Below are 24,840 nucleotides of genomic sequence, written 5' to 3' on the forward strand. Positions count from 1 at the left end.
GAATACTAGAGAATAAGCAATAAAGCCGCAAAGAAAGAGTCACAATAATAATTCTTAACAAACAGTAGGACTAAACAGAACAGTTAAGTCAATTTATGATGCAAATGTCTATAAAAGAGCCACTAAAGATAAAAAAAAAATTTAGTCTGCATCTCAGAAATTCCCCAAGAGAGGCATTAAATAATACCCCCCTTGGTGAGAAAATACATGAACTTTTGGAAACTGGCTATCATTAAATTATTATAATTCACAATGCATAAGATTTTGTTTTTTAATAATGTTGATATGGTTTAGGCATAAAATAGGACAAATGATATGACCAGGAAACACAACAGATTAATGGGGAAGCTACTGTTCTATGTGAAGGGCACTTCACCAGCCTTAATGTTGCTTAAGCTCTAGCTGACATTGCTAGAAAGTCTATTGCTATGTTTAGTGTTACTGATGTTGCTACAATGAGATGGTGGTAGAAACAGTTTCTAGTTCTTAGCCAGCCAGAAGAATATTCATTATTCCCCTATAGCCATATATATTTTATGTTTGATCTGATGAAGATATTTTTGGTTCGTATGTGTCTCTCACCTCTAGAACGCTCCAAATATGGCTTTATGAATTAAGTAGGCAAAAGGATAGGAGGTTATGTTGTCATATTGTGGCCTACAACTGGCCACTTAATTTGCTAATATTAATCTTTTTTTCCAGTCGTCGTCTTTTTGAACATATTTTTCCTTAGTATATTTGACTTTTTTTTAAAAAAGTCACAAATCATCTCTTTTAAAACTATTCTTCTTCCCCACAACAACTAAAGTAGTTTTACCTTGCATTAGAGAGATGAAAATTCAGTGCAAAAAAGCTTACAGATTGGCAGGGAGTGAACTAAAATGCAGGATTTTTTTTTTATAAATGTGGAGGAAAAAGTATCCATTGTTTGTGAGTTGTTTCAGAGTAACAGCCGTGTTAGTCTGTATTCGCAAAAAGAAAAGGAGTACTTGTGGCACCTTAGAGACTAACCAATTTATTTGAGCATGAGCTTTCGTGAGCTACAGCTCACTTCATCAGATGCATGCCGTGGAAACTGCAGCAGACTTTATATATACACATATATACATATATACACATATACATACTTTATATATATTGTTTGTGAGTGTTCATTTGAATTCTGAATAGCTGTTCAGTTTCAGCCGTGTTGGTACTCCTTACTGTTTGCTATTTGTGAACGCTTGTGTGAATGGGTTTTTGTTTTGATGAACGGTTATGGGATTGTTTGTACGAATGCCTGCTCTTGCATGTGGAAAACGGTATTTGTGCACAAGCCACTATGTGTTTGTTATTCATTTTCCTTACTCTGTTGTTTACAGTGTTTGTCTGCAACTAGGAAGCAGAAATATCTTGTGACCTGGGTGACTGAGATGATGTCAGAAATAATGAACAAAATGAATAGTTTGTGAACAACCCATAGGTTGAAAATTTTGTGTGCAAACCATCTAGTAAATAACAAATGCTTTAATAGAAATCAAGATTGGGTCATGAGCAATTTTGAGAAAGTGCTCTATTCTTTGGATAATTATTTGCAATTAATGTTTTGGCCATTTCTTCTATATAGATAGCTAGAGATCAATGTATGTGGAGGATGACATGCTGGCCTCACTGAGGCAATATAAAAATTCCTATTGATTTCAATGGGCCAGGATTTCATTGGGATGTAAGTGTTTTTGTTAAAGTAAATTTGGTGCTTGTGAAAGGTGATGGATTGAGCAGACTGGTAACTGAATTCCTATATTCAGCCAAATATAGGTGCAGTAAAGATAGTAGCAGTGAAAGCTCTCTCACAGTGCCCCAATCCTGACCAAGGGACAGTTCATCTAGAGGTGAAAGTCTCTATCCATTTGTTCCTTGGTGTCTCCAGTGAGATCGCCAACAAGTGAGTGTTGATTTCTATGTAAAGTTTTCAATAGAATCACTGAGCATCTTGACAAAGAGCCTGATGCTTATACTATTGTTGAGGAAAATAAATTATTAAAAAAAAAAGCTTTAAAAGCTCTTTCTCACTTTATTACCAGATGATATCTGGGCCCAATCACCATCAGTTCTCTTTGAACTGAAGGCTGTCACCCCCTCACATGATCTGCTCCAAATGCACAAAATAACTTAATTATTTACATGCTAAAATGTTATTGTTTAACCTGCTGTGAACCTTCAATTATCAAATTCATTATCTAGTCAGAGAGGGGAGATGGTAAATAAAGGGAAAGCACTGAGCTCAGGATTTTTTTTGTATCCTGAAAGAAATACAACATACTCTTAAAATCTGAAAAGGATTTAGAGACCATTTTTTGACTGCAGTCCCTATTTTTTCCTTAGAAATTTAACTTTTGTTATGCTGGCAGCAGTTCACTAAGAAGCAGAGTAAGACCATCATCTCATTTCACGTAAACCACCTACCAGCTGTAAGGTGTAGTAATGGTTTTTGGTCACCATGAACCTGATCTTGATGAGGACAAGTGACCTAGAAATCAAGATCATCATAGCCTATTACTAAGTCCCAGAGAAGATCTAGTCTTCCTGGCATTACATTTTTTAGGACCAATGTGACAAAGTAAAATGAATCAGAGCTGAGTGTTTAACAGTGTACTTACTGTAGTAATAAAGGGAAGTTTTTACTGCATTCAAAAATATAAAGAAAACACTGTTATAAAAGCATATATGTGGAAAGCATTTTGTCCTCTTCATAAAGCTATGAATGTATTTTATCCTCTGTATGTGAATTTTCACTCCATATGAAGCAACTGTGGTCCTTTTTCTACATAGACTCCCTCTCCTTTTACTGACCAGCTCTTTGAAAGGCAGACCATTTGCACAACAGCAGAAAGCATCATTATTGTGCAATCCCACTCTAGTTATCTAATATACACCCCCTGACCTCCTCCCCCCAAAACCATACTGTACATCATTTATGGACCTGGATATCAGTTCACATTTAGGGCTGGCTGGAAAACACAAATTCCATTTTGACATTTGGTTTTGTTCTGCATTAGGACAAAACTGAGCGCTTCTGAAAATTGTCATGAAAAACAATAGACAGTGCAGCCCATCCAGAATAGTTTGTAGCTAGGGAACTCATCTGTATTGTGGGTAATCCAGGTTCAAATCCCTGCTCTGGCTAATCTGGAGCAGGGACTTAAACCTGAGTCTCTCTAAGTGAGTGATCTAGCTACAGGCAATTGACTATCTTGGGGTGGCTGACTCTCTGGTTTTGACCAGAAATTCCATCGCGGACCTGAGAAACCTTCCCGACAACATTTTCAAATGAGAATTTTCAGGTTTGACAAATCAGCATTTTCTGTTGGAACAAATGTTAAATTGAAAAACTCCCAGCTAGCTCTCCTCTTGGTGTATTTGGGGTGGACCTATGGCCATTAGGCTCTGTTGATAATCCTTTGAAATACAATAATATTGGCTTTAGATGCAGTGCTACCAGTATGAGTTCTTATGCTAACAGAAGGACTCTGTTTTGCACAGCAGTAAAAGCTGTTTGTAACCATTCTGTATTTTTTTTGACAAATTTAAACTTTATTGTTCATAAACTGGCAAATTGTGTAGCACATTTGAATTCCCGGTGCTACACTGCTTTGCCAAGGAGACTTAAAAAGTGGTTTTTAATTTCATATGGTCTAAAATTTAGAGGAGTCATTAAAATTGATGATGCCTTCAAATAAATGCAATCTTCACAAATCAAGAAAAGTTGGAATCTTTCTGCTATACCTTGATATGAAGTGATATTTTAAGTGGACAACATGACTTAAAAGGGATGACTCTTTGCCCCAAGCAACTTAGCTTTCTTCCATTTGGGTATAAATGATGAGAAATATACTGAAAATTGACTATAAACATAATAACTTGGGTCCCAAGCTTTACTTGCTTTCAATATGTTTTCTCAGAAAGAAGCCATTTTACCTTTATTATTTGCTGTCACATTTTTCACTTCATGTCAAACTTCAGCTATTTTGCTCACAGATGAAGGTTGCAATTACATGCACTATAAATTACAACAATCTGTCTGAAATTTCTGTTAAAAAGGTGCAAAACAAGGTTAGAGGTGCTGCCTGGCTGTCATAAGGTAATGATTTCAAAAGAAAATCTGCAAAGTATTTCTGGAATGATGTGCCATCAGAGGCTAAAAGGTAATTGCCATTTTAGTGCAATTCTAGCTGACGTATTTGTCAAACAGCAGTTTATCCATTTTGTGACTTTATCTTTCAGATTGGAATGAATTTAGGTTGCTCAACTCAGCCAGTGTACCCCAAACCACATCTGATGGGGTCACAGAATCCCGGTTCTACTTTGTGTACAACCATTAAGATGCCTTTTGGATCATTTTGAATCCATTCAGGGCAAGATCACAATATTATGGCTGGCCTTTGGCATACCCATGAAAGACGTGAAAAGAGCACAATGATTCATCCTCTTATATTTTTGTGCAGAACTGGATTGAATTGTGCAGAGGACAGCCACAGCGTAGCCAGCCTGAGAAGCACAGGTACAGCATCATCCTCCCAAGTAGGAAAGGCAAAGGAATGGGGAGTGAGAACAGCCATGGCTCCTCCCACCTTCCACACTGGTCCACAAAGCAAGCAGAATGTTCTCATCCAGATCTACTGCTGAGGTTCTGGTTCATCCTCATTACAATAAAGCTATAGCTATAGAGCAGTGGTTCTCAAACTTTTGCATTGGTGACCCTTTTCACACAGAAAGCCACTGAGCGCGACCCCCTCATAAATTAAAAGCACATTTTAAAATATTTAACACTATTATAAATGCTGGAGGTGAAGCAGGCCTTGGGGGTTGAGGCTGACAGTTTGAGACCCCCCCATGTAATAATCTCATGACCCCTGAGGGGTCACGACCCCCAGTTTGAGAACCCCCGCTATAGAGATATAAGAAATGAAGGCCTAGATGGGACCTCAAGAAGTCATCCAGTCCAGCCCTCTGTGCTGAGGCAGGACCAAGTAAACCTAGACCATCCCTGATAAATGTTTGTTGAACTTGTTACAAAACTTACAATGATGGGGACTTTATAGCCTCCCTTGGAAGTGTATTCCACAGCTTAACTACCCTTCTAGTTAGAAAGTTTTTCCTAATATATAACCTACATAAGAACATAAGAAAGGGGGTTCCAAAGAGGATGGATCTAGACTGTGCTCAGTGGTAGCAGATGATAGAACAAAGAGTAATGGTCTCAAGTTGCAGTGGGGGAGGTTTAGGTTGGATATTAGGAAAAAACTTGTTCACTAAGGGGGTGGTGAAACACTGGAATGCATTACCTAGGGAGGTGGTGGAATCTCCTTCCTTAGAAGTTTTTAAGGTCAGGGTTAACAAAGCCCTGGCTGGGATGATTTACTTGGGGATTGGTCCTGCTTTGAGCAGGGGGTTGGACTAGATGACCTCCTGAGGTCCCTTCCAACCCTGATATTCTATGATTCTATCAACATAAGAATGGTCATACTGGGTTAGACCAAAGGTCCAACCAACCCAATATCCTGTCTGCTGACAGTGGCCAATGCCAGGTGCCCCAGAGGGAGTGAACCTAACAGGTAATGATCAAGTGATCTGTCTTCTGCCTTCCAGCTCCATCCTCTGACAAACAGAGCTGAGGGACACCGTTCCTTACCCATCCTGGCTAATAGCCATTAATGAACTTAACCTCCATGAATTTATCTAGTTCTCTTTTAAACCCTGTTATAGTCCTAGCCTTCACAACCGCCTCAGGCAAGGAGTTCCACAGGTTGACTGTGCGCTGTGTGAAGAAGGACTTCCTTTTATTTGTTTTAAACCTGCTACCCATTAATTTCATTTGGTAGCCCCTAGTTCTTACGTTATGGGAACAAGTAAATAACTTTTCCTTATTCACTTTCTCCACACCAGTCATGATTTTAGAGACCTCTATCATATCCCCCCTTAGTCTCCTCTTTTCCAAGCTGAAAAGTCCTAGCCTCTTTAATCTCTCCTCATATGGGACCCGTTCCAAACCCCTAATCATTTTAGTTGCCCTTCTCTGAACCTTTTCTAATGCCAGTATATCTTTTTTTGAGACCAGGAGACCACATCTGTACGCAGTATTCAAGATGTGGACATACTATGGATTTATATAAGGGCAATAAGATATTCTCTGTCTTATTCTCAACCGCTTTTTTAATGATTCCTAATATCGTGTTTGCTTTTTTGACTGCCGCTGCACACTACGTGCAGAGCACTATCCATGATGACTCCAAGATTTGTTTCCTGATTAGTTGTAGCTAAATTAGCCCCCATCATATTATATGTATAGTTGGGGTTATTTTTTCCAATGTGCATTACTTTACATTTATCCACATTAAATTTCATTTGCCATTTTGTTGCCCAATCACTTAGTTTTGTGAGATCTTTTTGAAGTTCTTCACAGTCTGCTTTGATCTTAACTATCTTGACCAGTTTAGTGTCATCTGCAAACTTTGCCACCTCACTGTTTACCCCTTTCTCCAGATCATTTATGAATAAGTTGAATAGGATTGGTCCTCGGACTGACCTTTGGGGAACACCACTAGTTACCCCTAGATCTCCCCTGCAGCAAATTAAGCCCGTTACCTCTTGTCCTACACTCAGTGGACATGGAGAACAATTGATCACCATCGTCTTTATACCAGCCCTTAACATCTTTGAAGAGTGTATCAGGTTGCCCTTCAGTCGTCTTTTCTCAAGACTAACATGCCCAATTTTTTTTTTAAACCTTTCCTTATAGATCAGGTATTCTAAACCTTTTATAATTTGTGTTGCTTTCCACTGGACTCTTTCCAATTTGTTCACATCTTTCCTAAATTGTGATGTCCAGAAATGGGCACAGTACTCTAGCTGGGGCCTCACCAGTGCTGAGTATAGTGAGACACTTATCTCTTGTGTCTTACATACAACTGTCCGGTTAATACACCCCAGAATCATAGTAGCCTGTTTTTGCAGCTGCATCACATTGATTACTCTCATTCAGTTAGTGGTCTATTATAATCCTTAGATCCTTTTCAGCAGTATTACCACCTAGATAATTATCCCTCATTTTGTAGTTGTGCATTTGATTTTTCCTTCCTAAGTGATGTACTTTGCACTTGTCTTTATTGAATTTCATTTTGTTGAATTCAGATCAATTCTCTAATTTGTTAAGGTCATTTTGAATTTTAAACATGTCCTCCAAATGCTTGCAACCAACCCCTCCCAGCTTGGTGTTATCTGCAAATTTTATAGACATACTCTCTACTCGTATTTTAATTAATGACTAGGATAAAATAGTACTGGACCCAGGGCTGACCCTGAATGACCCCATTAGATGAACCCTCCCAATTTGACAGCAAACCATTGATAACTACTCTTTGAGTATGATCTTTCAGACAGTTGTGCATCCACCTTGTAGTAATTTCATCTAGACTACATTTCCCTAGATGGTTTATGACAATGTCTTGAGGAACTATGTCAAAAGCCTTACTAAAATCAAACTATATCACATCTACTGCTTCCCCCCATTCATTAGGTCAGCAATCTTATCAAAGAAGGAAATTAAATTGGTTTGGTATGATTTGTTCTTGACAAATCCATGCTGACTATGCCTTGTAACCCCATTATCTTCAGGTGATTGTGTAATAATTTATTCCAGTATCTTTCCAGGTATTGAAGTTAGGCTGACTGGTTTATAATTCCCTGGGTCCTCCTTGTTCCCCATTTTAAAGATAGGTACTATGTTTGTCCTTCTCCTGTCTTCTGGGTCTTCTCCTGTCCTCCAGGAGTTCTCAAACACAATTGCAAATGGCTCCAAAATTGCTTCAGCTACTTCCTTAAGTACCCTATGATGAATTTCATCAGGTTCTGCTGACTTGAATACATCTAACTTATCTTAATATTTTAAATGTGTTCATATGTCTTACAGGCCCTCTTTTATGAGTTACTTAAACCAGACAAACCAACACAAAGTATCTGAACTACATAGTTGTTCAAAATACATTTGGAAATCCAGAACTTCAGTAGTTCAGAAATATATATTAATGTTATATATGGGGTGAATAAAGTTGATGAATAGTTTTTGCTAATTTCCAATTGTTCCAATTCACTTTGCATGTAATTGAGTCCTAAAAATGCAGCTTTTCACAGACTGCTGAGATCCCACAGGTTGTGTTTTTTGGTTTTCTCTGCAGATCCTGTTGTAAAATCCATTTCCAGCTTTAGAGTGTCACACATCTGAAATCTGACATGTAAGTGCCCAGGCTGCCCTCTTTGGTAATTTGGCTTGTGAAAAGAACAATGGGAGGAATGGAGCATATCACAGAGATTTATAATATACACAGCTATGCAAGCACAGATGCACACCAGATAGATGGGGATGAAAGCAGCCATTCAATATACCATCTATCTCAACTTTCAGAAATGAAACAAGGATCAATATTGGGTCCTACACCTATAAAATCTTCCCATTTAATAATAGAGTCATGGCAGAGGGAGAAGTTGAGACAGCAACAGATTGGTAGCTGGAAGTCAGATCTGGTAGATTTTGACCCTGACACGATCTTCTTACTTTGGTGACTCTGAAAGCAATTTCCTATGGCTTTGGGTCTACCTTCTCTCAGCATGACCACGCAGCAGAGTACCAGGAGTGGGACCTGGAGGACTGGAAGTGGTAGTTGCTCAGCAAGAGACATAAGCTTCATCTTACCACTCTGCTGCCAGAGGTCAGTGTCCTACAGCTGGTGATGCAGGTAGCTGTGTGGCCTACGTGGTGGAGGTAGTGGAAGGTCCTGGAATAGGCACGTCACTCAGCTACATCCCCAGTAATAGCTCTGATGACCTTATCCCTAGGTCCTACCACTGCAGTTTTTCTCCTCCTGCAGTCCACAGAAATGCAGCGGCTGCTACGAAGGCAGTTATTTGAGGAGGAGTTTGACTTTTGAGGCAGAAGTATGGTGCACTGGATCAAGGAAAGCAAGTTTGAGTATAAGCAGGACATATTGGTTATTATTGCTATCTGTGGCTAAGCTGTGGAGCAGATAGATGAGCCTGTGTCCCACAGGACCCCAAAATATGCCCAGAGCTTATGTGATCTGTACACTGACTCATGGAGAATATAATACCTTAAAATTTGCCAATCCCAACATTAACAAAACTGAATGTAAAAGCACAGGGTGCTCAAAAGAGGCAAACTGTATGTCAGCATACCCTGTAAACCCACCTCACCATAACAAAACTATATTTAAATGCGATGATGGGGGAACATCAAAATATCAGAGGCTGGATGCTTATTCAAGGTATCTGAACATCTGGAAAATACTACTTACCCTGTGACAACTATCGCAAATAATGAACATGCAATGCCCCTATCATTACAGAACTTTTCTTCTGATTACAATAACTATTTTAAAGAGATAATAACATTTCATGTAATTAAAAAGATGCATCATATTTAATCTTAATCTTTAATCTTTAAACTTATTTAATAATTTTAAACTTCTATTAATTTTAATTCCCATAAAATGCCATTACATTTAGGAATGGTAAGAAAGCTTAAAAATATTCATAGCAGCCACATTAGAGTTGCTACTTAGTCCAAAGATATTCCCAATAATTGCTTTTGCATTATGTCATAAATATGTCCTTGCCACTAGTAGTTGTTAGTATTATTATTATTATGAATATTTGCAGGGGTTTTTCTTTTGCCAGCACACCATTCATCAGCAGATAAATATAAAACAAGAATATTTTGTTCCATGTTTTTCTTTAATAATTCAGGTTTTAAAATATAATGTTAAAAAAGATTAAGTTAGAAAGTGAAAGCTAACTAACTGAAAATAAATTGAACATTTATTAGACACACACTTCTTCATTTAGATTCTACACAATAGGCTACCAGTGGTAAGATGGAAAAATAAATCATATAATTTTCAGAACATTTTGGTTTTATAGTTCAGAGAATTATCAACTTTATTTATGGGATATATTAAAGGTGATTTATTATATGATTCTACAAATAATGTTTAACAGAGTAATAAAAGCACATGGATGACCTTCATCTAAAATGTACATATGAAAAGGTTCAGTTCTTTTAGGGATGGCTGTTGCTATGGTTTATCTGCATCAGTATAATCACCCTTCATTTATACAACAAATACTGTAGTATTGCTCAAAATTATTCTTCCAATAGTGTGTCGTATAGTTTCAGGTAGCAGTAAAAATAAAATATAAACCACCCAAACATATTCATATGGCTTTAATAACTTGATTAGACTGTTTTGGTGCAAGCAAGAAATTTTTTTTCCCATAGCTGGAATATTAGCATATGTGCCAGACATGGAGCTGCTATGTAATAGTGTTCTGAGTACTGAAATATAACAATTGTATGAACCCTGTATTGTGACCAGATGAGTGAACGGATATTATTGTATTTTGGGTTATTTGAATTTCCTTTATGGATGTATTGATCTTCCTTATATTGGGGTAATGGATTGTTTATTATATGCCTATAATGTGTGAATTCAGTGGGGTCTGTGCATTAAGGTGAGACAGTGACACTGGTAAAACTATTGTGGCATTTACATACTGCTTGTAATTATTAGAACTGGGAGCACTGACTGCTGGAGGTCTGAAAGGACAGGAAACAGGAAGGGGTGGGTGGGAGTTGAGGAGGCAGAGTGAGAGCTACCGAGGGTGCAGCAGCAGCTTGGTAAAGAGGTTTCCACTTTAAAAAATAAAAGTCCTGTTGAAGTTTGTTAGTACCTCTCCTGGTTGCTACAACAACTATATGAGTATAGTTTGTTTTGAAGATATGTTTTCTCTGGAATGCTTTCGTTCTAAATAAACAGTAAGTTGCTTTAAAGAGTCTGCCTGATCACTGATTACTACTGCCAGTGCCCCAGAGGCAACAGAACTGCAGATTGTGAACCTAAGTCAGACCTGCTCAGGCAATCATGACTGATACACAGCGATCTATAACCCAGGGTCTGATCTGAGAGTGGGAGAATTGCATGATTACACTCCAGAATAGATGACAGCTAGAGACCTGACAGGGGTTTCACTGTATGGGACCAGGGGAAGGGTCAGAAGTGCACTTTCCCTAGTAACTGTGAGAGCATTCAGAAAGTTTAATTTTGCATTAACAAGTATTCTCTCTGGAAGCATGCTACGAAAAGAAAGTTGAAGCCATCTGTCGAAATTAGACCTTTTTTATAAGGTCTTCACCATTTTTCATCTTCTTTCCTGTCGGTCATTTTTTTAGGTTGAAGATATCTATTTAGTATTTTAAATAGTTTACTTAAGAATCTAGGGTCTTCTTTGTAATGAACATCACGCTAACTTAAAGGAGACATATTTGAAAGCTAAGACTAGTGATGGAATGTTGTGACCAGAGTGTGGCTTCATATGGGAGACTCAAGTCCTCCAGTTATTTCAAAGCCCCCAGCTCCAATTAAATCCAACCTGCTCTCCCTATCCTGTTGTTACAGATTACCATTTTGTGACAGTAAATGCACTACAGGGGGATAAAAGAGAATTCCCTGGTGAACCTGGAGAGTAGTGAGTCATTCGTGTTGTGCTGCTGGGAGGGAGAGTTATGACTAGATTATTTGAATGGTAGTGTCAGGAGACAAGGTGGAAATGGAGCCATGTCCTACACATCAGCCCTCATAGTTGGACTCACAGGCCAGGGGAGTAGCTTGCAGCCTATAAAAATCCCTCTTGGGCAATGTTGTTCTAACTGCCACTGATTCAGTGCTGGCCTTAAAACCACAACCTACCTTAAATGTGTACTGTGTGACTTTACTTTCCTCAAGGCAAATTGTGTGAGTTGATGAAGTTCTACACTGTGCCTTTTACCCTTTATTATTTATAAGTACAAATCTCAGATACTGGTGTAAATCCAGACTAACTAAATTGACTTCAGAGGAGTTACTCTGAATCTACACTAGTGTAATAGACCAATCTTTAATACATTTAACAAGAGTGTAAGTTAATTCAAGTAATAAATAATTTATTTTTAAAGTGTCTGTCATCCCCAAGTATCCAGTGAGAAAAGTGGTGTTTTCTCAATTCTGTTTTATTTTTAAAAAAAGTGGAAGTGGGGAGCCCTGAGCATTAGTGCTGAGAAAAAAAAATCAGAATTTCCATCTCAGAGGAAATTCTGATATTTCAACATTTGTGTTTTCCTAAATCAGAGCTAAAATTTGAAATATTGAAATTTTCCACACACGGAAAACTTTAAAAAAAATTCAATTTGGAAATATCAGAATGTTCTGAAACTAAATGTGTTGACATTCCAGAATCAAAATATTTCATTTTGGTTTATTGAACTGAATCAAAATATTTTGTTTCCAGTCAGTTTGACATTAAACTACATCTGCCTAAGGTTCTGTGATGCCTCATGGGAGTTTTAGTTCATGGGCCTCTTGTCTTCATATTTTCCTATGGGCTGGGCTCCATTGGTTCTACTTCATCACCTATGAGGCACCTGCAATCATGTGACTCCCACAATGCAACATGTGCCCCAGTCAGAGGTTGAGACTCTGGTGCCCTGAGGGAGACAGAGTTCAGTGAAGAAGCTTGGCCTCTATGGGAGAATGGTGATACGAGGCACCTGAACTACAACCTCCATGAGGCACTGCAGCACCATGGGCAGATGCAGTAATGTTGAATCAACTAAAACATAATATTTAATTACATATTCATGATGGGAAATCATTTTTTTTTTGCCAAAATCAAAATTTTCCTGTGGAAACCTACATTTTTCATCAAAAAATCATTTTGATGAAAAACTCCCAATCACCTCCAGTGAGCATGTCATAGGAAGACATTTTGTACCCTGCCATATCTTTCAATTAAACTGATATGCAAATGATATACCAGGATCACCTCACACACTACTGAAATGTAGTGGTTGTTTAATCATGTAAGCAGTACTGCAGAACAGCTAGAGCAGGAATTGAAGAATACTATAGCATCCTTGTAACAGGATTCTTCCATAATTCAAAAAGGAAAGAGAATTAACAAAGGCAAAAGCACATCACCTGTTAATCTGTTCAAATATTTTTATTTTCTCATAGAGGAATTGACCTTGTTAATTCTGTTGGTTAAGAGAAAGGCCTTGATAGGCATGAATATTAGAAAATGCAGTACTGATTGATGTAAACACTAGAATTTAAAAAAGTACAGGGACTGTAAACTGTATAGTAAAGAAGAAATGGGAAATAACAAAAGTATGCTATAGAAGTGTGTTCTCTGTGGACCTATGCACTGCAGTAATTATGGAAGAAAAATTTCCATTAAATAAGTATTGACTTGTGCACTCTGATACTGCTGGAATCTGAATATTTATAATTTTGGCATGCTCATAATTTAAGTCCTTCATTCTCTTCTTATAATCTTGTTAAGCCTTATGTGCTCATCTTTCACTTTTAATTTATTCAATTTGGGTTATTGCTTAACAGCAATAACTAGATAACAAGTAACATGGAATTGGGACCATTATATTTTGTTTCCATTTTGTATATTTTAGTGATTGCTAGTATCTGACTCCTTGTCAACTGCAATTTACTGCTCTTTCTGTAATTAATTTAAATTTCTGTGTCTTTAAGAAAACAATTAAAAAAGGGATTTTCAGCATTCACCATAGGATTTACTTTACCTTTTGAAACTTCTGGTTTAGAGCTGGACATATCTCAGTATATGTAATTAATCATCATCTGCACTGGGTTGTTTAAGCTTAGATCCAGCATGTTGCAAATTACGTTAGCTGTTATTCTCAAACACATTTGAGGATGAAGTGTTATTGGTAATTCTTTTTATTGTTGTCCTCCTTTTCTGGCATTCTACATGGGGACAACCTTAACCAACGCAGGGTGTGAGTCCACCTATTTGGAAATAAGAACACAAAGTACTCTTTATAAAGGCAGCAGTATATAAACAACATCCCAACTGTGCCCTCTCACTTTTCAACTCCCAAAGTTCACGAGGGATGGCTGTAGGATGACAGAGGATTGCAACTAAGGGAATTATCAGTAAGTCATTTATCCCACTGGTAAATCCTCTCTGCTTTCATTTTACAGAGAGGCAGCCATCATTGACAGTTGATGGAATCTAGGAAGCAATGTTCTGTAGGATATGGCAAAAACATAATTTGTCACTAGTTCACAGTGTCTCTTTTAATACATTGTGGCCAAATGTTACAACTTCAGCTGTGCATAGAATAAACTACTAATGCCATATGATTACCAAGTTGTTCATCTTACGAATTTCATTGGCAGATCCATAAGCACAAGAAATTGCCACAGTTCTAACAAAACAGCATTTAACTGAAATGGAAGTGACAACAACGATGGGCTCTTCCATCAGACCAAAATTTTTTTTGTATTATTTATTTATTGAGGAAAGTTTAGCTGGTTTACATATCGTTGTCATGTAAATATCAAAGACAAAATGAGAATTACAAAATGAGCTTTTGTTAGTGATCTCGCTGGAAACCTGGATATGCAGAAACACTGGCTGTGATACTACTGTCCATGTTACTATCCGTGAGGCTGGATAAGAAACCTCCTAAGGACCCTAAGGAAGGACTACATTTTGAGTGCTGCTGTAGTATGAGCAGGTTAGATGTTGCTGATTTTGACACGTCTATGCTAGGATCTCCCACTTCTAGGAGAGGAAAATCTACACATATACAGTTGCTTTAATTTTAGGGAGAAGAGGAGTATGGGGGACAGTGATTGGGGTGCCCTCCCCTCCATACACATGTGTGGAGAGGAATGGAGAGCAAAGGTTGGAGATGAGACATTGTGGGTTAAATGGATTTAATCTAAACTAAATCACAAAGAATTGGCAGATCTTATTATTACCTGAATCTGATAATAAATTCACTTCTTAGATACCTTTGATTTTTATCACTATCTGCCACATCGGTTGGCCTTTATAGGATTCTAGCAACTCCACAGAAATTGTTGAACCTAGAATTCAAGCCCCACATTACAGCACATTCACACAGACAAGAAAGGACCAAAGATTAGGAATCTGGCTGGGATAACCAAGGCCTTCCGCAACGTGGTATCCAGGCAAATGACCACTGTTGAACTTTAAGAGTGTGAGTAATCTCATTGAAATAAAATATATAAACAACTGAAAAACCTAGAATCATAGGAATAGCTTTCTCAGAATGTGGCGGTTCAATGATCAGACAGAACACAGCTTTATGCAAGCAAGCAGGCTGGTCAGTGGAGATGGGCTGTTCTGCCCCCCCGCCTTCCACCTTCTCCTTTTATTATATTTCTCCCCCCTAAGCATTACACACTGCTACCTAAAGGAATGTATGACGTTGATTAATATACTTAGTTACCATCCTTTATCTACTACAATCCTGGTTCTCAGGCCTTGAGCCCAGGCTAAGAAAGCCTCCCACAGTTGCTGTCCAAACAATCAAGTTCTCATGGTTCATATCTAGCCCTTGTCCTTGGATAGAGCAATGTGTGCATTGCTTCTACAAAACAGTCAGGGTGTGCCCTGCCTGCTTCCAGGTGGAATAGCTAAATATGAACCCTTCATCCCCCCGTTTTTTATTTAAAGATATTTGGCCATCTCATGGTAGCCGTCAATTTGTTTTGTCATGCTATTTAACTCCCAGACAGACAAGGACATAACCTGGGGAGCTTTCCAGGGAGAAATTTTACAAAGTCTTAACAAGGAAGGAATACATTGTACACAGCAGCAGCAAAAAATAAGCCCAATGATTACAAACACAGAATAACCAAAAAGCTCAACATCTGCAATACAATCATCTGAAAGGGGTACACTTCTTTTACTACGGTTATGGCCAGCAAAAGGCAATATCAGTGTCATTCTACTAAGACAGCAAAGGGTGCCATCACTTAAATTTGCAGGAATATAATTAAAGGTGCATGAACCGCAAGTAAAAACCATCCTGATGGTAGGATGATATGGCCATAATTATATGAAACATTAACAGCATGGGAACAATTTAAAAGGAGTTAAGAAATTTTTCGACAGCCCAAGGGCACCTTTGTACTAGTGCAGTTAACTACACGCGCACAGGTGACATTGTGAGCCCCGGCCGGGTACGGTGTGTGGAGGGATATAGCCGTGCGAGGCAGAGTATAGTTGGCCGGGCCCCAATTAGCCATGCTAGAGTACTGGGAGGAAAGATTCGCATAAGCAGAGAACAGTGTCTTATTCTCCATCTCCTCAGGGTGATGACATACTGGAATAAGGCATGTACCTAACAAGTCTCCGGCTGCTACAGAATTAGATAAACAAAAGTGGGTAACATTTGCTATTGAAGCCAATCTTTCCCATATGTTATATGTCATTCGGGCTCGTAACGGGGGAAGCGCTTCCGAGCCAACCCCTATAGGAAATAGCAGGCACAAAAGGCACACAATCATCACAGAATTAGCAGTGATTTGGGTGAGAATCGCCACAAACAAAGTTTCAGGAGTCTCTGGCTGTTGATCTGCTGCCAGTCTTCGTTGGGCCGCGGCGACCAATGCTTTTACTGCTCCCCATGTCACGGGCCGGTTTGGGACACTACGTCTCCTCCGTTTCCGTCCCGTCGTTGTCGACTCGGGGGGCAACGCGGTCTCCTCCAAGGTCAGCTGAAACTCTGGTATGGGATTCGACAGCCCCTGGTGCCATGCCATGTTGTTTAAGTGCCGGTCGCACACACCGAGCTGGAACCCACAACGGTCCTGCAGGGAGAGACACAGCAGCATATCTCCGACCCCAAGTGATTAGAGGTACTGGGCCCAGCCACTGTGGATCGGGCAGCTGACGGTAAAAGACACGCGGTCTTTCCAGTACCTCAGATTTGTGAAAATGCCGATCCGCAGGGGTCTGCTGATCTGCATTCAGTGTTAAATTATTTAAAGTAAACAAGAGGATATGCATTTGTTGTTGAATGTCTCCTAAGGTTCGGAGACGCAGCTCCCCTTGTTTTAATTGTTTATCTAGCAAGGTTTTGAGTGTGCGATTGGCACGTTCAACAATGGCTTGGCCCGTGGAATTATAAGGGATTCCGTGTTTAAGACGGACGTCCCAGCGGGCACAAAAGGTGGAGAGGGCTGCAGAGCAGTAGGCTGGGGCATTATCTGTTTTAATTTGGCAGGGGCGACCCATAACAGAAAAGCAGGCCAGCAAATGGTGAATAACTTTGTTAGTGGCTTCCCCACGTTGTGGGGTTGCCCAAAGGAAGCCTGAATAAGTCTCAACGGAAACATGTAAAAACAAATAGGGGCGAAATTGTGGCACATGAGTAACATCCATCTGCCACAGCTGATTTGCTGCGGTACCTCGGGGGTTAACAGCATAAGAAAAAGTAGGAGCAGCAGCAGCACAGTGGGGGCAGAAATGAACAATGGAACGTGCATGATCAGCAGGAATGTGAAACTGCTGGGCCAAAACAGAGGCAGACTGATGAAAAAAGGCATGGCTTTCAATGGGGTCAGAAAAAAGGGAATTTACCTGACCACGCAACGCGCGATCGGCACGTGCATTGCCCTCAGTGAGTGGCCCAGGCAGAGGGGTATGACTGCAAATATGAGCAACAAAGTAAGGGAAATGACAAGTGGCAAGAAGGTGCTGCAAAAACAAAAACAGGCGAAGGAGGTCTGCATCAACCTGAGGGGTAATGAGGGCAAGGGGTAAATGATCAATTACCTGATAAACATAATGGGTATCCACAATTAAAATAAAGGGACAATCAGCAAAAAATTGAAAGGCCAAAATAACAGCAGCTAATTCTGAACGCTGTGCAGAACGCCGAGGCAGTGTAAAACGAGAATGCCAACGAGGGGGGTCACCCAACTGATAAGTGACTACACCTCCATGGGGAGAGCCATCAGTAAAAAGAGTGACAGCGGAAACAATGGGTTGAGAGCGGCTAAGACGATGAACAACTAGGGGCACCTTTTGGGTAATGACCAACCGAGGATCTTTTGGAGGATTGTAAGAAATCTCTCCCACATAATCACAAAGAGCAACCTGCCAGGCCAAGGAGGTGTGGCACAAAGAGTCAAATTCAGTACAGGACAAGGGGAGCACAATGGCAACTAAATCAGTGCCAGTGAGTTGCACTGCACGGTGGCGGGCTTTACGAACAAGATCAGATAGGGCATCTAAATACGGATAAATATTTCGAGGAGGGGTGGATGAAAGGTATAGCCATTCTATAATAGAGACGGCTGTGTCTGTACGGGGTACAAACAGAGCCGCAGTTGGCGTATGAGGGGTGGCAAGAAGAACCAATCGTAAGGGACGGACCTCTGGGAGTCTGTCCACAAACTGCTGACTCAATGCTGCATTGATTTGTCGAATGCAGGCAGTATGCTTTTCAGTGATGGCAATAACTGCACCAGGTGCACGGGCTCCACACAGGAGCTCAAACAACGGCTGCAGCATTGAAGTGGGGAGACGAAAGTAGGGCCGAATCCAATTTAAATGGCCCAAAATCTGTTGTAATTTAACAAGGGTTAGGGGTTGAGGTAGAATTAATTCCGGACGAACCGGAGCAGCATAGGTTTGTAAAACCTTATATCCGAGGTAGTGGTAGGGATAAAAGCGTTGGATTTTTTCTGGTGCCACTAACAGGCCATTTTGGCCGAGAATCTGAGATAAAGATTCAAGCTGTTGTGCCGTGACCCGGGGACCACTTAGCAAAATGTCATCCATGTAATGGTAGACCTTTAGCGAAGGGTACTGGGCACGGAAAGGGGCAAGGGCCCGATCCACAAAAAGCTGACACAAGGTTGGACTATTTTGCATCCCCTGGGGCAAGACCTTCCACTGATACCTTTGAGAGGGTTGCTGATTATTATATTGTGGCACCGTAAATGCAAATTTTTCGCGATCTTGAGGGCAAAGGGGGATGGTGAAAAAACAATCTTTTAAATCTAACACACAAAGTTGATCGGTTTGAGGAATTAAATTTGGATTTGGTAAGCCAAATTGCAAGGTGCCCATAGGTTGGATGCGTTTATTTATTTCCCTTAAATCATGTAACAGCCGCCAAGCACCCGGTTTTTTCTTAATAACAAACACCGGGGTGTTCCAGGGACTAGTGGAGCTCTCCAGTCACTGTGCTTGCAAATGCTGCTGCACAAGCGAATGAAGTGCTTTTAGCTTTTCTAGAGGGAGGGGCCACTGGTCAATCCATACGGGCTCTAAGGATTGCCATACCAAGGGTAATGCGGAGGGCACGGTGGGTGAGGGAGGGTTTTGGGCCATCAGATGTTAATATCGAGGGTGGTGTCTAACTTTGTAAGTAAATCACGGCCCCAAATATTGAGGTGGACAGGGAGCACAAAAGGGCGGATAGTAGCAAGGGTACGGCCTCCCGGTTTAGAGACCGTGACCCAAGACAAACTTTGGCGCCCGGGTTTACTACCCCCGATCCCCCACAATTCTCTAGAAGGAACCGTAGGCCAACTAACCGGCCACTCCAGATCACGAATCACCGTAACGTCAGCTCCAGTGTCCACCAGCCCTGTAAAAGGAACATCATTTAAGAGAAGTGTTAACTGAGGTTTCGAGGGGCGGACTGACATTGTCAGAGCAACAAGTGGAGAAGACGCGCTGTGCGACGGCGAGTGAGACAACGTCAATCCAAAGCCGCCTCCGCCCCGAGTTCAATCCTCGGCAGCTGGCACCTGATAGGGGACTAAAATCAATTGTGCAATTGACCATCCACGCGGGAGCGACTGTGGAAGATGAGTCCACACCTGAACCTTAATAATGCCAGTGTAATCAGCATCAATGCCCCCTGGAATGACAAAAAAGCCCTGTTTCCCAGCATGTGAGCGAGGGAGAACAAGACCTACAAAGCCGGCAGGGAGAGGTCCCGTCACCTGTGTAGGTATGGCACAGACCTCCCCTGGCAGCCGAAAGTCAGTGTCCTCCTGCATGATCAAATCAAGCCCTGCACTTCCAGCAGTCGCCGCCCTCATAGAGTCTACGGATTTTAAGGCAGAGGAGCGGTTGTCTGAGTAGGAAACACCCCCGTTTGGCCCTGGGTTCGGGGGGGGACCCGTCACGCGGTTTCCCGACCCACTACGACACTGATTAGCCCAGTGATAACCTTTCCCACACTTGAGGCACTTCTTTGAGGGTTGGGCTGGTGCCTTAGATGAGCGGCACTCCCGCTGAAAATGACCCTCCTTACCACAGCGGTAGCAACGCTTCCCCTCCTTCCCAGTTTTTCTCAGGGCAGCAACCAGAACTCCAGCCTTGTGGGCTTGTGTGCCAATGTTCTGGCACGCCCGCAGCATGTCTGAGAGCTCTAAAATACCAGAGGCTTGTGCTGCCTGGAGAGCACGGCGGCAATCCTCGTTTGCATTTTCAACTGCCAATTTTAACAGGAGCTCGTGAGCTGCCTCAGTGTTATCCACCTGTCAGAGGATAGCCTCCTGCAATCTGTTGGTAAAATCCAAAAAGGACTCTGAGGCACCCTGACGGATACTGACAAAGCTTTTGGTAGGCTTGCCTGAATCTGGGACCTTCTTGAAAGCATGCTGGGCACAGGTGGAAATAATGGGGAAGACGGCCTGAGGGAGTTGAGACTGCATCTCAATAGTAGCAAACGGGCCCTCCCCTGCCAAATGCTCATAAATGATACCGTGCTCTCTATGTACCTGAGCTTGGCGTTCTGCCATCTGCCGATACTCACTAAGCCAAATAACATACTGACTGGGTGACAACATCATGCGCAGCAGCGTTTTCCAATCCTCAGGGATTAGGGAGTACCCAGTACCTATCCCTTCAATGAGACCACGCACAAAGGTGCTAGTCAGGCCAAATTCACGAATTGCTTTCTTTACCTCTCTAACCACCGAGTATGGCAAAGTGGTCCAGGTGCCCACGGGGTTGCCCTGGTCATCATTCTGCCAGGTCACCGGGCAAACGGAGACCAGATCAGCCAGCTCCTCCGCTGTAAGATCTGATCGAGCTTTTGCTGCGTGAACCATTTGTTGCACCAGCGAAAGCTTCTGAGCAGATGCAGATGACCCTCCGGGGGGCCCCACGGGGGGAGGGTGATCACACACTGGCTCCGGTGGGGAAGGCCAGGGAGGTGGTGGTAATAGAGGCCCTGGGGGGCGAAGCAGGGGGAGGGATGGTTGCAGGAGCGGACGGGGGTGGCGGGATCGGCAGCCCCTCTGTTGGTGCTGGAGAGGGCCTTTCCGAGGCGACACGCTGTGTCGCATCGCCAGGAGGGGGGATGGCTGCAGGAGCGGACGGGCGTGGCGAGATCACCAGCCTCGCGAGGGAGGGTCTGTCCGAGGCGACGCGCTGTATTGCGTCGCGGCAGAGGTGCCAGGCATGTAAAGCCTGCACGGGCGCCCGAGGCTCTTTGTGCAATGTCTGGCCGCTCCCAGTCCGCTAGCTTAAGGCTTCCGGCTTCAGGATACCACGGGCACTTGGCACGCACCTCCTGTAGCAGGAGAGTAAGTGCTCGAGCCGGGCAGTCATGCTGAGCCTTACGCAGCAAATTACTGCAGCTCATTGCGGTGTTGCACTTGCAAAGCAGAGAGGGAGCTTCCCATACTTACCACAATGAAAAATACTCACCGGGATCCACGAAGCGGATGAGTGACGCGTCTGAAACCCTTGCCGGGCGAGGTGAGTGCTGAGGGCCCCACGTTGGGCACCAGTTGTGGCGGTTCAGTGATGAGACAGAACACAGCTTTATGCAAGCAAGCAGGCTGGTCAGCGGAGATGGGCTGTTCTGCCCTCCCGCCTTCCACCTTCTCCTTTTATTATATTTCTCCCCCCTAAGCATTACACACTGCTACCTAAAGGAATGTATGACGTTGATTCATATACTTAGTTACCATCCTTTATCTACTACAATCCTGGTTCTCAGGCCTTGAGCCCAGGCTAAGAAAGCCTCCCACAGTTGCTGTCCAAACAATCAAGTTCTCATGGTTCATATCTAGCCCTTGTCCTTGGATAGAGCAATGTGTGCATTGCTTCTACAAAACAGTCAGGGTGTGCCCTGCCTGCTTCCAGGTGGAATAGCTAAACATGAACACTTCATCAGAATGCAATTAGATCTTTAAATGAAGTCAGTGGGACTACTTACATACTTAAAGTTAGGCACATGCCTAAAGACCTTGCTGAATTGGGGCCTAAATCCTGGGAGACCACCACACAGCAGTAAATATGACAATAGAAATACATTTTTAGCATGCTCCAAATGCAGAGGACTCTACTGAATTTAACTAAAGATGCACTCAGAGATCTATTCCTACAATTCTAGGGTTTCAGTATTATATATATATATTGGAAAAACTGTACAGTTCTTCAAAAATGTCTAGTCGGGTATGAGCAGTTTGAAGCAGTGAAGCTTCAGATTTGAAATTGCCAATCAGAACAGTTAGGAACATAATTGATGTACTCCAATCTCAAGAGCAATAGCATTTAGCATAAAACCTTTATTTGCTGACGGCATTATACTAAATACTACAAACCTGATTATGTTCCACAAAAGCCAATGGTCAGGCTTTAGGTTATTATACTTAATCCCCTTCTGAGGTTAACATTATAGTTTGCAAATTGGTTGAGATTCATATGGATTCTTAGATTAGTGATGTATCCTGGACTTTTAAAATAAAATACATAAAAATTCAACTTAGAGAGCTCTGCTTCTCTACAGTTAGATGTCTTTCTTTGAAAAGTGTTGAATTATGGAATACATTCTAAATCACATAACCTCCTGCCATCAGAGAAATCTAGTGCATGATGACATGATGTGCATGTGATGCGTAATGCTGGGAGAAACATCTATCTTTATAAAACACTATTTTGCTAAATGGATAGTAAGCACTTGTATTTCAGCTAGTATAAGGCATAAAAGGAATAAAACAAATGGGGCAAAATTATTTCTTCTTGCTTTAATTCAGTGTTACTGTCATAACAAGCTACTAGTCATGCTACTGCAGCAGTATTACTGCATAGACTATTGCTTGATTTATTTGCTTTCAGACTCAAACTCTGCTGTGCTGTTATATTCTTTGCCTTGTAAAGCACCTGGAAAGACCTCCAGTTATGAAGTTGTTATATATTATTCATACAATTTGCTGGGGCAAGGGGAAGACAAGTAGGATCAGAGGTCATATGAGCCTTTCAGGTCAAGCAGTTTGTAATCCCAAAGGTAACATACTTCCTGTTTTTACAACAAATAACAGCATTCCCACAGGTAGAAATATCACATAAATGTCAATTCCTTTGGTAGTAAGAAACTAAGTAAAAACAAATGGAGAAAATAAATTGCCTTCCCATGTAATCTAAACAGTCATTTTGAATATTGTTCAATCTCCTCAAGGAGTCACTTTAATTTTTATGCCAGATTGACCCTGACAACAGTCCCAGGGGACGTGTGGGTCGAGCCTCACTGACTGCAATCTAATATCAATGTCCAAAACACCCACAATGCTCTGAGGATAGTGCCAAATTGTATTTTTTACTATTCCTTTTTATTTTAGGTCTAGTGGCAGCATCTCCTCTATCAGCTGGCTGTACAGAAACATGTAGGGAATCCATTTATTGGGTTATTCTTTCAAAAACATTAATGATAAGAGTTTCAAGGGACTGTTTTCCAAAGCTGCAAATGTCTCTGGATTATAAACCCCATCTCCTGCTGCCTTGTAACCATTAGGTTCACTTTTGTAGCTACAGGGTCTCACTGGGGATACCATGAAGAAAAATACTCTGTCTCTCAAAACAAGCCAACAAAAAGTCAAGGTATAGAACCAGCACAACTCTAACCATTTACAAATATAGGCGCCAAATGGAGTTGTTAAATTCCATGATAATATTCAGGGACAGATCTCTTTTATCATGTGGCCATTCTCAATGTGATTTATTTTTTGTGCTGGAGGAATGTCTATCCTCTTTTGGATCAGACAAATGACTGTCATAAGCACTGAGTGGAGGACCATAAACTAAACCATAAGTTTAATAAAAACCCCATCAATGACAGAGAGAGAAAGAGAGATGAGAGAAGTGGAGGTGACAGCACAATATTTATTTGTTTGTTTGTTTGTGTTAAGTAAAGATGGGCTTAAGTTAGAAAACTTGTTTCTGAGTTTTGAACATCCCAAGATTCAGGGGTATTCAGATCTGGGCTTTTCGTGTGGGCTCCTCTCTAACAGAAAACATCTAAAAGCCAGATTTCCAAAAATGCATGTGCATTTTTGTGCATGCCCAACTTATATGTGTGCAAACTCTGATGCACCAGAGAAATAGAAGTAAATCCTCTTGCAAACAGCAAATATGCACGTGAAAATCTGTGTGTTTTTGAATATCTCATTCTAGAAGGCCAAGGCAAGAAGTTAGGAGAGATGGGACATATTTGAACAGATCTGTAAAGGTCTATTATTTTTAACAGCCATTTAAAGCAATCTAGCTCCTTTCACCTACCTTTGTGGTATATGCAACTTTAATAAACCAAAGTTCAGTGGAGACAGCTAGGTAAAGGAATATACATGAGTAGTGTGGAGTTTAAGCAGCAGGAAGAAGCAGTAGGCTCCTGAGTCCAAACCACTTATGCGAAAAGGATTTCTTCAATCTAACTTCAAGAGAAAAGGAAATATGGTTTTGGTTTAAATGTTTTCTTCTGCGTAGCAAGAACCCGACCTCTTTGTTCTATCCCAGTCAATGTCCCAGTGGACCCTTCCCCACTCAGGTTTTTTTTCCTCTGTTGGAGAAGGCTGCATGTTTGCTTCCTTCACTGAAGCTTTTGTCATTTGCGGCAGGAGTTTATTTTCATTCTTGCCATAGCCTGCGTGT

Source organism: Lepidochelys kempii, chromosome 4 (assembly GCF_965140285.1).
Source record: "Lepidochelys kempii isolate rLepKem1 chromosome 4, rLepKem1.hap1, whole genome shotgun sequence".
NCBI lineage: Eukaryota > Metazoa > Chordata > Testudines > Cheloniidae > Lepidochelys > Lepidochelys kempii.